Here is a 14,534-nt window from a genome sequence, read left to right as displayed (position 1 = left end):
CCCATAGGCAGGGCTCTGAAGTAATAAAAGAAAAACGTTACCTTTTTGCGGTCACGCGGTGGCGACCCGGCTCCCTCCCTGTTCCCCTCCTCCATGCTGCGCTCGCACTGAATGTCAGGCGAGACGTCATCACGCCCGACGTTTTCTGTAAGGAGCACAGCACAGAGTAGCCATGACCCGACAGACAAGCGAGGAAGAAAGAAAACAGAAAGGAAAAAGAAAGAAGAGAAATCGGCGATAGAAAGGTAAGTGAAGGGGACAAATAGAAGAATAATGGAGGGCACAGGCACAGTATCTGATACAGGGGCAGGGAGGGGGGGGGAAACGGGAAGGCGCATGATGAATGGGGTAAATAGAAGAATAATGGAGGGCACAGGCACAGTATCTGATACAGGGGCAGGGAGGGGGGGGGGGGGAGACGGGAAGGCCCATGATGAATGGGGTAAATAGAAGAATAATGGAGGGCACAGGCACAGTATCTGATACAGGGGCAGGGATGGGGGGGGGGAACGGGAAGGAGCATGATGAATGGGGTAAATAGAAGAATAATGGAGGGCACAGGCACAGTATCTGATACAGGGGCAGGGATGGGGGGGGAAACGGGAAGGCCCATGATGAATGGGGTAAATAGAAGAATAACGGAGGGCACAGTGTGTGAAATAGGGGCAGACCAGAAGCATGCTGAAGGGGGACAAACAGGAGCATAATGAAGGGCACAGTGTGTTGAACACTTTGATAATAAATTATTTATAGTTTATAATAATTTTGTTTGTGTTGAACACTTGATTAATAATGAATAATTCATAGTTTAGAATTGATTTGTTTATAATAGAAAAAAATTATGTGGATTAATCTCTGTAGTACAGCATGTTTTTTTAACGTTTAAACCTTGACTTTTTTTTGGAGGTTACAATAAATATAAACTTAATTTTATAGATAATTTACATGTTTATTCCTGTGAGTGGTTGTGTTTTGGCAGGGGCCCCAGTGCTCTGCTTTGCCCGGGGGCCCATAATGTTGTTAAGATGGCCCTGGCAAAGTTACTCCTCTTTTGCTTTACTTTCGTTAATGAATCAGACCCCTAGAGTGTAGAGACTATTTCCAAGCTTACCTCTGTCAATATGGCCTCTCCCATGCAATATAAAAGAAAATTATATTATCTGCATATAAGAAACAAATATTTCAAAATCACAGTCCTATAAGCTTGCTCGGTAAATGTTGTGTCTTCTTGCCAAACAAGCAGTAGATAGCCATGCTTGGTGTGGATTCAAGATAAAATATACAAGACTCCTGACAAGAAGTAAATTAGATGTCTGGCTATGGTGGCAGCAATAATATAACCAGTAAAAGTAAAAATAAGTAAAAAAAATGCTTATCTTGTTCTGTTAAAACCCAGATTTACCAAACACAACAGTTTTGTAGTCATTGAATTTAGTATGACTAAATCCAGGTACAAGTTCTGTTCTTAACAATGGAAGCAGTGTTTTTTACTTAAATATTAATTTTATAATTGTATAGCTAGCAAACAAATCAATTTGTAGGTGTCTGGAACATGCAATCCAAATAATGCTGAAGCTGGACTTGACTTTTCAAAGCAATTTAGTATTTATTAGCAAATAACAACGAACTGCACAATGTTAATTACCTGCAAAGAAGCAATTGAAGAAGCAGGGGGCCTGATTCCTTAAGGAAAGTTAAGCAAAAAATTGAGTATGTTTTTTTACTCAAGTTTTCTGGACAAAACCACTTTGCAATTAAAGAGGTGCAAATGAGTTTATTATTTTGTACATAAGGAAAATACTGGCTGTTTTTCATGTAGCACACAAATACTTGATAGCTTATTTCTACATTGAAATTTAAAGTTTATTCATGACATGCCGTATCCCAACTATAAATCTGCCATCAAATTTTAAATTTACCTTCCCTTCCAATGCAACATGGTTTTGCCTTACTTACTTTTGCTTAACTTTCCTTAATGATTTAGGCCGAGGATAAGTATCAATATATGATAATAATGGTAATTTATGGAACACAAGTGTGGACCTGTGCTTTTCTTTATGCCAGCAAGAGCTCTCACTTTTCCAAGGTACACTTAACCTTCACCTTGGAATTTCCCCAGAAAATCTGTTTACGCCTAGCTTTGTATACACATGAAATATGAAGTCTGTGCTGAATTCGGCAATGCAACTAAACTTCCTCTTCTGACGTCACCCTTCTGCAAAATGATCCATCGGCTTCCAATACCCTCCAGAATGCAATTCAAGTTTCTTACCCTCACTTATAAAGCACTCTTTAACACCCTCCCCTCCTACAATCAGGCCGACAGAGTTATAGCATACTTGCCAACTCTCCCGGAATGTCCGGGAGACTCCCGCATTTTGAGAGAGTCTCCCGGACTCCCGGGTGAGTGTGGCAATCTCCCGAATTCAGCCCACTTCACTAGGAAGTGCCCCACTTCCTAGTGAAGTTGGCAGAATTAGATCCCAAACGCCGCGATTCCCGGTGAATCGCGGCGTTTGGCCCCCGCTGTCAAATGACGCGTTTGCGCCATGACGTCACAGGGGGCGGGGCCAAAATGACGCGATTTTGGCTGCCCCGCCCCTCTCACCTCCACTGGCTGGCTCCCGGAAGAGAGTTGAAGAAAGTAGGTAAGTATGAGTTATAGGGACAAAGGGAACTGTGGTGAATAAAGAGTACATTTCAGTATTTTCACATTGTATTAATTATATTGAACAGTAATATAATAGATATACATGCAAACTGTGGACCTTATTAATTAAGGCACGCAAAACAAACGTATTGTGCCTGATTCATTAAGGAAAGTAAGGCAAAAAAAGGAGTACATTGTCTACTGGACAAACCATGTTACAATGCAAGGGGTGCAAATTAGTTTATTACTTTGCACAGTATATAAATACTGGCTGTGTTTTCATGTAGCACACAAATACTTGATAGCTTTATTTGTACACTGAAATGTAAAGTTTATATAGGACATGTCCTACTCCAACTATAATTCTATCCCCACATTTTAAATTTACCTCCCCTCCAATGCCAGGGTGCAAAGTTACTCCTTTTTTTGCACCGCTTTCCTTAATGACTCAGGCCGATTGTGCAATTTTTTAATAAATCACGCATACACACGTCTATATTCAGCAAGGAGTGGGTCTAAGGATACATTTGTTGATGAATACAGGGTCCGCTCTGCTCTAACAGACAATACACTGCAGGATACGACCAACACATGGAATATAAAGTCACAAAAGAAAAAACAGAAAAAAAAGATTAAATTAATGTCACCTGTTAGTAATATAGTCATTCATGACAAAACATTATAAAATAAAAAAGCTTTTTTCCCCCCATAAAATACATTTATTAGGATGGCATTAATGTCTGGGTACATATAATGAATATTACAGTTGCTCCTGCTTGCAAACACACGTTCTAGCATGCCTACATGACTGTTATCACTAGTAATTGGCACTTACACCCGACCTGTAGCTGATGCAAGTAATATGACTGAAAATAACCTTAGTGATGCCCATAGCTTGAATCAGATGCTGCTGCGTGCGCTCGATCTTGTAGGCTCTTACTGTCTATGGACTATGTGCATACACCCAGTCCACTTCCTGTTCCACCCTTGAAGTCATAGGCTTTAGTAAGAATCTTTTGCTCTTGAAAATGAATTGGACTTTGCTGCATTCTGTGGTGTATAGTTAGTTTCTGGCCATGCGCAGTGCAATTTTATGCAAAATACGGCACATAACGGCATTTATGTTCCTTAATGAATCAGACCCTGTATGTGCAATTAAATGGAAATTATAAACAAAATACTTTTATTTATATATTTACACACATGATGGTATTATTTATACCAGCAGGAGTCCAATTAGGGGTTTTTACTGTTGCCCAGAATCTTCCCCTCTGCGCTCTAATCTCACCCTGCTGCAGAGAGTAATGCAAGGAAAGTGGTACAGGCAGTGTAACTGCAGCTCCGATACGTAAACCAAATAGTCACCCCAGAATGCAATACGCATGGGCAGATATTCTAGAGAACCAATTGTAAGGTCGGTCAGAAAGGAAGTGTGTCTAATTACCTCTCTGAGCACAGTAAGGGCAGCTTGGTGCTGGGCAGCCCTGGTCAGGATTGGATCATAGTGCAGATAATGAAGGGAGAGGACAAGGGGAATAGAAAAGGGGGAGCAGGAGAGCAATAATTAAAATCTATGCTAAACCAAAACAAACAGGAAAATAATTTTACAAAAGTCATCACTGCCATGGACCTACTATATAATCAGTGACCAGATACCTTGCACTCTTTAGCAATTACAAGTTAGAATCTAGTGATTTGTTTATACTATGTTCTGCATCACAGTGACATATTTCTATCACGTTTAAGTCACAAGGATGCTCTTGATACTAGGACAGTGATTTAGTTAATTTAGTGCACATTTTACAATTTAAAAATTGCATGCTGACTGCAAAATAGTATATCCTCAAATATTATAGGTTGTCAAGAATATTTTCAAAATGGTAGGCTTCCAACAGATATCACCATATCAAAACACTTTGCATAATTAGGGTGGGTGCACAGGGTGAATCTGCACAGTTTTTGTAGGTCTTAATTATCTCCATCAAGCAAAATATAGAGAAAGTCAACTTAGTTGACTAAAAAAATATTTTGCATAAGTGCAGTATAATGGAATCTGTAAACTTTAATTTAATAATGGGGTTTTGATTATTCAGAATCTACAAGAAGATTTCACCACATATGAGAGCAACACAGACTACTAATGGTCAAGGAATATTGGTTTCAACTCAATATAAAAAAATATGTCACAGTGGGGATTGCCATAAAGTATTTAGTGGGGACATGACTATATGCAACAAAGATGGCAATCAGACAGAAGAGGGGGCAATGGGGAAGGCAATCAGACAGAAGTGGGGGCAATGAGGTTGGCAATCAGACAGGAAAGGGGGCAATGAGGATGGCAATCAGACAGGAGAGGGGGCAATAAGGAGAGAAGCAATGAAGATGGCAGTCATACAGGAGGTACAAAAAGGATAGCAATGACAGATATAACAGGGGGCAATGAGAGATATGTCTGCAGTATGTAGGAGAGTATTGTGGATATTATATAGGAAAGAAAAATAAGTAGAAGACAAAAAACATTTATGTAAGTATGTCCATTATTGTGCTGCTCTGCAATGCAGCGAGTGAGCCACAAGCAATAAACCGTGATGCGCTCAGCATTACAAAAGAAAATGTAGGAGTTTGGAGGTGTGGCTAGTGCTAGATAACACACCCTTTTCCATTGGATGGTCACGTCCTCTCCATGGTATGGTCACACCCCCTTTGTAGTCAAGCATTTGGAAACTTCCCTCTAGAAATCCTGCGTTTGCCCCTGACCAGGTATATGTGTATACTGTGAAATATCACTTTGATACAGTAGCTGTCAGGCAACGAACTCTATGAGGGTTTTGTGTTATTTTTGTGTTGGTTGCTACCCTCCAGGTTTGGGTAGACTTGTTTCTGAAGAGTTGCAGTTAGAAAATCTTGACTTTTTGGGCACTTGGAGGCCTATTCACCATTGTTAGGTGACATGATAGTTTTTATCTTGCTCCGATAAGCCCAATTTAACAACAAAATTTTGGCAAAGCCGAATGATACTGGCAGCAGTAAAAGTGTTAGCAGTGTTAGGGTAGAAGTGCCAGCCAGGGTAAGGTCCACCTGCGCATGCGCAACACGGCTTGCCGGATCACACATGCACACTGGAACTGGAAACATGAACTTGGGCTTCTAAATCCACTTTCACAAAATAAAAGGATAAAGAAAGAATAAGGAAATTTGTAACAATTTTTTTTTAAAATAATTACTAATAATAAAAGGGGAAAATGCATTATTTAAATAATAAAGCATTTTTTTCTGGTGGGGAGCCTCTGCTATCACCATTCTCATAACGCTGTTATCCATGGTAAATAGGGTTCATTTTGCATGGGGAAACTTCGCCGAGTCCCCTGGTGAAGCCAATCAACGGCGTTAACCTTGCTTTACTGGGGCTGGGTACCATCTGTCGCTATTTTAACAACGTAAATGCACTGAGCCTGTCGACATTTTGGTGTCAACAGTCTGACAGTCGGCAAGTTCAGCATACACAGATTAACTACATCCCCTTCATTGACCCGAGGGTTTTGGTAAAGAGGGAGAAGCTCTTTGGGGTTAACCTTTAATGTTATTGTCATTTTAAATACAGATGACAAATCAACAAAAATCATTTACCCCATGGTGTATTTCTAGGGATGGTCCTCTGCTTTGTGAGAGGGAGCATAGACTTTCCTTCCTATCTCCAAAAACGGTCTTAAATTCTCTCCAACTGCACTGGTCCCAGAGATCGGGTGTCATCTTTATAATAACACCTTACAAATGCACTTCTACAGAAAATAATATGCTCAAAATGTATATTATAGTTGGTCACTGCCACAACAAAAAATATATAATACTTGAAATGTTTTGTAGGGCTATAAAGTTGATTATCTTGTTCCACAACATGAAATCATGTTACATTTGGGCATATATTTAGGTATGTTGGTGCACATTGCCCCTATTCTGCAAGAAACTGCACAGTCTGCCTAGCTCAATAATAGGCAACCTGATACACTTCAGGGGCCACACGGTGCGCCCCTCTAACCTTCAAAAGGGCTGCAGATTATCCTTAATATCAGTATTAAGTTAAAGCAATACGTTTAGTTAAATAAAGAGACACCTCTCTACTATACCATATCAAAAAGTGTTACAAGCTATAACAAACAAACCTGACAACAGAGCAGAAAGGAGCTGGGGGCCGCAGGTGAAGACTCGGAGGGCCACATGGAGCCAGAGGACCACCTGTCGCTCATCACTGGCCTAACCCCTACCCTAAATTGCTACATTATTACATCTTGGAGCGCTATGCCATGCACTAAACCACAGTATAAACACAGTCGCAATCAATTAAAAATAGACAGTAAGGTGTGTTCTTACCATAGCAAAAGAAGATAATAGAGCATTTGCACTGCATGCCAGCATTTTTCCAGATTCCCAGTTTTCCCAGCTTAAGTGACCCCAAGACATTCCCAAGACACTAGTTTTCTTACAAATGTAACTTGTTAAATAATGTGCTAACAGTTCCACAGTGAAATCAGTGCATAACAATGTTTTAGAAATATGGAGCACTTTCTCCACCTGTTTACTGTACTGCTTTTCAAAGCAGAAAATAAATACCATGGCTCTACTGCTTAATGTAATAAAGGAGGAATACATATAAAATTATCTTTCACATAAATCATAATCAAGTCAAGAAAAACGATCATTAAAATGTATATCAATAAAGTTGTTTCAATTCAAAGACTGTGAGTGAAAAATAGAGAGAAACCTACAAATAATTACCTCTGGGTTCTTTCACCAACATATTTCATCATCATCATCATCATATTTGTATTAAATTACAAGCTTATGTCTATGTCTATTATCCTCTAATTTTTTTGTTATTTTTTTTTTAACTTACAGTAATGCTTATTAGTGAGAACAAGATCACTTGCTTTTAGAGTTACCTTCTATCTAGTCTGTCTGAAAATCACATCATCCTTTAATAAAAGGGTAGCTCACCTCGCCCCACTGCTGAGCCTGTAAAAACCTTCCTCTCCCTCCACAGCTTTATAGAATGCAGACTTCAGGAAGGTTTCCTGGGACAGAACATAGCACCTACAGTACTTTATTGTTATCATTATCTTTAATTTATAAGGCACCAATATAAGCAAAATAGTACAATACACAACACTGAGAAGCCGAACCAGCAGCAATGAGGTGTTACACAGGGTATAACTTATCACTGTAACTTAATGAAAGAGTCAAGAGAAGTGGGGGGCAGAATTGTGAGCAAATTAGAATGCAAGATGACCCCTTACCCAGAAGAATGGGCACCACACACAGGAACAGAGCCACAGGAAAGGAGAGAAGACAATGGTGTGCAGATAATGAAAAGCGGACATGAGGGAAAAGGGCCCTACTTGTGAGCGCTTACAATCAGGGCCATCTTTTCCATTGGGCACGGTGGGCAGGTGCCCGGGGGCCCCAGAGGCAAGGGGGCCCCATAGACAGGGCTCTTAAGTAAAGTAAATAAACATGCAAAAAAATAAAAAAAAACCTGCAAATATATCTATATCTATCTATCTATATATATATATATATATATATATATATATATATATATATATATATGATACACATATATAGAGGTAGGGGCCCCGCTGCACTGCTTTGCCCAGGGGCCCATAATGTTGTTAAGATGGCCCTGCTTACAATCTAGATAAGAGGAGTAGATGGATGACACAAAGAGGGTAGTCAGTGTGATTGGGACAGTAAGTGTGGTTCAGGAGGAGAGCTGATAGCTTTTAGTGAAGAAGGTGGTTTTGAAAGCCCGTTTCAAGCCTTGGAGAGAGGTGCCGAGCCTGATAGGGAGAGGGAGTAAGTTCCAGAGGTGGGGAGCAGCATGAGAGAAGTTTTGGAGGTGATGAGTAAGGAGGAGAGGCAACAATTGTTGGCAGAATAGAGAAGGTGGGTGGGAATGTGAAGGAAGATGAGGTTGGAGATGTCAGGGGTGGGGGGAATTGGGATTTGAATAAAATGGTTTGTTTATCCTGTGCGAATGGGGTTCTGGGGGACCCCAATTTTTTGTCAACTATATTTTGTGCAAGGCACAATATAGTAGAGCAAAGGAAAAAGAAAACATCATAGGACCTGATGACAGTCTTTTGATGGCTTTTGTTTGGTAGCACAATGGAATAAATGCATAATTTATTTTATATTTTACACAAAAATACAAAAAGTTGTTCATAATTCTTCCCATAGCTGCTAAATTTAAACACCAAGTTATCATAAGCATAGGGATACCAAAAACTCTGACTTGATACAGTTATACGACCCAGAAACAAAGGTTTACATTTTATTCTGTTAAGGTTGAAAGGGGCAGGACATGGTGTGTAAGAGCTATATAAATAAAGGTTAATAAATAATGTGCACTGGTTGGTTGGATTTTCCTGAATGCTCATATAGGATCAGGACTGCTGATTAGTAGCCTGAGCATTGACCCAGGAAGCTGAGCTCAGTAGAGGACAGCCAGAGGATGGATGACAGTGTGTGATTTTATGTGTAGGTCACAGGAACACAGCAGGATGTTTAGTTATAGTGATTATACCTCAAGGACTGTTACATACACATCAGGATTTTAAGGTAGCGAAGATGTTTCACTTTACATGTTTTCTTTGCCCATGATATACAGTTTTACACCAACGTTCTGGTAGGCAGTAATACCCGTTTCCCTTTAAGGACTGCAGGTTGATTTCCTTGTCTGTCACATGAATCAGCCTGGACCATGCTTTAATTTTATACTATACTTAGTGGTGGGGAGTTTCTCTCACATGTCCATGCACTACCACAGACAGGGAGGGCTCAGCCCCCTCTAATGTCTCGCTCCACTAAGTCAGAGCTGGAAGATTTAATATTTGAATCTCCCACTGAAACTGCTTCCAAGACTTGGGTGCCCGAGGTGTGGTTTCCCCATCCAAGCCGAATATGACCCAGATCTCAGAGCAGTCGTCTACAGCTGCTGCAGCCAGAGTTCCATGAGCTCATTTCGTGTTGCACTGCACCCTGCAAACTAACAGCACTAGCACTGCTGTCCTCCAATCTCCTTGTGGGGAAGCAGGTTACAGCAGTGTGAAGACTGCCACTCTCACGCTCTTACATGGTTCAGGCAAACCCTGCATGGAGCTACTGAGAGCCTCCAAGCACTATCTTCACCCACTTCCAGCACTTAAGAGCAGGAAAGAACCCATTGATCAACTGGACTATCATGGTGAATATTTATTATTATTTTAAACTTTAAACTTTTTAAAATACATGTTTTATTTTTTAATTCATATGCACAAAGTGCACAATGCTGACAATATGAATTATGCACTTCTACACTGTCTTCCTGGGTCCTTCAAAATCCAATTAAAATTTCTCACCCTTAACAGCAAAGACCCCCAACAGCTATACCTCTTCATACATCTCATAATCTCTCTGACCTAAGCCCCGTCTCTGGTAACCACATCTCACTCCTGCCTACAAGACATTCTGCTACCCACTTATGGGATTCCCTATCACGTCCTATCAGAATCACCCTCAACTTTCAAATCTTTAAACAGATCTCTTTATTAGACCTTACCCTACTCCCACCTATACTACCCACACTAAAGCACCCTCACAACTGCCCAATCTCCACTCTGACCCACACTCATTCCTCTTGTTTCAGCTGTGGCCTCTTCTGAATAAGATTTCTCATGACCAGTGTCCTCCCCATTTTATATATGTCCTATTTTCCCCACTAGCTTGCGCTGCAGAGCATTGTGACACCTTACAAATCAATGATAGTAATAATAATATAATGCCAGCTAAACGAGCAGTGTGTGGATGTAGTGTGTGTGTGTGAGGGGCCAGTATATGAATGTTGTGTGTGAGAGGGGCCAGTATATGAATGTAGTGTGTGCGAAGGGGCCAACAAATTAATATAGAGGGGTCCAGAAAATAAATGTAGTGTGTGTGACAGAGCCGGAAAATGAATCTAGTGTGTGTGAGAGGGCCAGAAAATGAATGTAGTGTGTGTGATGGGATCAGAAAATTAATGTAGTATGTGTGATAAGGCCAGAAAATGAATGTAGTGTGTGTGAGGGGACCAGAAAATGAATGTAATTGTGGAGTGCAGGTGGGGGCTAATTATTGGGTGCTATTTTATTTGTGGGGTGATGGGGCAATTTAATCTAATAGTGGGACCTATGTATTCATGATGGGGTAATGTGACCTTTAATTTAATGCTGGGGTGATTTGGGAGCTATTTATTGATTGTGGGGCTGTTTGGGGAGAATGAGGTCTATTTATTAATTGTGATTAAGAATTATTTAATGCCTCTGATTGTTGTAGGAAAATGGTGACATTTATTAAATGAAAATGCTATTTAAATTATTGCTGGGGCTGTTTGGATGGAAAGAAATCAGTTTATTTATTAAATGTTTATGCTATTAATTTAATGCCGGGAGTAGTTGGGGGGAAATAGATCTATTTATCAAATGTGAATACAATTATTTTAATGTTAGAGCTGGAGGGAGGCCTAATTATAAAACGTGGGTGCTATTTTGATTTAACATCGAGGCAGGTTGGAGATTTCTAAATTTCATGTACCCATTTTTTTCCCAAATAGGTCCCCCAACATTCCAGGATCCAGACAAGCAGCATTTGATCTAAAGACACTAGCAGCCACAGGTGGTGAAAGTGACATGAACAGTTAGGAGAGAGCAAGACAGTCTACCAACTGTTCCGAATCTGTTGGAGCAGTCCTGAATTTGGGTGACTGTCTCGCTTAGTCAGGATTTGGTCTGACTGGGTGGTATGTCTTGCAGTTGGGTGGTATGTCTTGCTTCACACTGTACTACTCATGAAGGCAGAACTGTTTGCACCTAACAGTAGTGCACACAGTATTGCATACTTGCCAACCTTTTAAGAGGTCTTTTCGAGAAAGATCCCAGACAGGGAGGCGTGGTTGGGGCCGGTTTTGTCGCGGGGGTCGGGGCCAAAATGACGCGATTCACCGCGAATCACATAATTTTGACGGCAAGAGGCAGTTTGCGGGATATTTGCTTGCTCTCCCGGGAGTCCGGGAGATCTACCCGAATTTCGTGAGTCTCCCGGACATTCTAGGAGAGTTGGCAAGTATGCAGAATTGCCTGTGTATTTGTCTAAAATAATAACCATGTTACATCATAGGGCCACCCCTGTCTAAAGTACACCCTGGGATAGGGTGTCTGATTGACACCTAGTGCTCTGCTCCTCCTCCCAGTAGCACCCTCATATTATTTGTTTTAGGTTAACCCTAAAAACAAATAATAGCCTTAGTAGTATATATTGCGAATCAAAAAACAAACCCTTTTGCTGGCAAAAACATCAGTGGGTGTATTTACTAAACTGCGGGTTTGAAAAAGTGGAGATGTTGCCTATAGCAACCAGTCAGATTCTAGCTATCATTTATTTAGTTAATTTTACAAAATGATCGCTAGAATTGGATTGCTTGCTAAAGGCAACATCTCTACTTTTTTAAACTCGCAGTTTAGTAAATCTACCCCAGGTTTTTAAAGCAACAGGGCTTTTTGCATTTTGATGAATCAGCCCCAATGTTCAGTACTGTAATAGAACATTATTATATAATTTATTGCTATGTGATTTATACCCCATTATAATCAGTCAGGTTTGTGTAAAAATAAATAAAAAAATAAAGTGCTGTAGGGAGAAGGAACATATAAAATAAAATGCAATATAAAGTAAGGTTTGCTTTTAGCTGCATTATTGTTTTCATTATTTAGGATTTATCAGTTATAATAATAAAGTATCACTGGCTTAAGCAACACTAAAATAGCCTTTTTTATTCTGATAAATATATATTGTACCGAAAAACACATTTTAAGGATGGGCTGCTACTTCTGGACCAGTGCAATTTGCTTGCCCCCCGGGCTGAAGGTCTGACAGCCAGCCCCTGAGAAGAAGTCAGACTGGTGAGTATATTGGGGTTTTATTATTTTTATTACAATTGTGTGTTATTAATGAGGGTGTTTGGTGTATTTATTGGGGTTTTGTTATTTTTATTAAATTTGTGTGGTACTAATGAGGGTGTGGTGGTTTACATACATATTTTTTCCATGCTGACATTTGCTTTCTAACAACTGCAATTTTCTGTCTATCTTATTAGAGATTATATGCCATCTGTACATTCTAAATGTGCTGTGTATGTCCTCTGGTGTCTATAGCCATATTCACTGTATTTTATGTATTTTTATCTGCTGAATAAATAGTTTTAAGTGTTATACTGAGCGCTCACATTTTGTTTGCTTATTTTGTATTTCTTATAGGTTGGGAACCTATTGGTGGTGCTGCTGGTATACACTTTCAGGTCTCATCTAGCCCCCAAATTGTGTATATATTTCTGTTGATAACTAAGTTGCTCAGGAATCAAAAAATCTAAATTTTGGGTCCATGGCCAGGAAGCTCCCCAGACCTTAATCCCATTGAGAACTTGTGATCAATCCTCAAAAGGCGGGTGGACAAAAAAAACAAACTAGAAATTCTGTCAAACTCCAAGCATTGATTAGGCAAGAATGGGCGACCATTAGTTAGTTTGTGGCCCAGAGGTTGATTGACAGCATGCCAGGGCAAATTGCAGAGGTCTTCAAAAAGAAGGGTCAACACTGCATAATTCATCTTTGTATAAACTTAATGTAATTGTCAATAAAAGCCTTTGACACTTATGAAATGCTTGTAATTTTACTTCAGAATACCATAGCAACATCTGACAAAAGGTCTAAAAACACTGAAGCAGCAAACTTTGTGAAAAACAATACTTGTGTCATTCTCAAAACTTTTGGCCATGACTGTGTGTTAAAAAGTGGAATTAGCCTTTTAAGATGTTTAGAGGTGAGATATGACAATCACATCACATGCAAGTAATACAACCCTGTACATAAGCCCTAGAAACATTTACATTTGATAGTTAACAAGGGAACTCGCTTGCTAGGATTGAGCATGAACAATCCATCAATCATTTTTAAACCTACCTACAGCACAGGCAGAGTATACAGTACCCATCAACATTCTGCAGTTTGTAACAGGAACTTAGCTAACTATGGGACACAGAGGAGATATATATTCATAATAAGCAAAATTATCAGCAATCTCTTCAGTCCATATAAAATAATTACCAAGTATACGAAAAAAAATCAACAGAATACAATGAACGTAAACATAAATTGCAAGTGCTTCAACTGACATGATGTAGAATTGCACGCATTTTTCAATAAAAATTGCAAAAGTTTCAGGGCCAGTCACACCCTTGCATATTTGGTGGGACTGCCCATTGCTGACCCCATTCTGGAGCCAGGTCCCCCAGTTCTCATCAGAAATCCTAGGGGTCCGGTACCGGATGGCCCTGAGTTCTGGTTATTGAATGTCTCTGATGTCTCAATACTCCAATATAAGAAATGATAACTTATACTTTGAGCAATGTGGCATTGGTTGTAATTCCAGTCCACTGGAGGTAGACTGCCCCCCCCCCTCCCCAGTGTAGTAGAATGGTTCAGGGACCACCTGTAGTACACCTCTAAAAAATACACTTAAATGAAGACAAACCCACTTTGAGAAAGAATTTTATTTAAACACTCTCAGACACACCCTTCTTTCTTCTAGGCTTGCAATCCAAAGGGTAAAATAACAGCACGGACAATAAAAGAACTTCTCCTTTTTAGTGCCACCCCGCGGAAGACAGGTTAAGAGCCGTTCTGTATTGGTTAGTAGTGGTGAGATTCCACCTAGGTTATCACCACTAACCACAAAATAATATAAAGGTGTTCATTGATACATTTTATAAGTGTACTTTTTTATTACAGGTGCTCAACAGATTCCAGTGGGACCTGAATGC

This window comes from Mixophyes fleayi, chromosome 3, assembly GCF_038048845.1.
Source record: "Mixophyes fleayi isolate aMixFle1 chromosome 3, aMixFle1.hap1, whole genome shotgun sequence".
Classification (NCBI taxonomy): Eukaryota; Metazoa; Chordata; class Amphibia; order Anura; family Limnodynastidae; genus Mixophyes; species Mixophyes fleayi.
Note: the sequence above shows the minus strand (reverse complement) of the source record.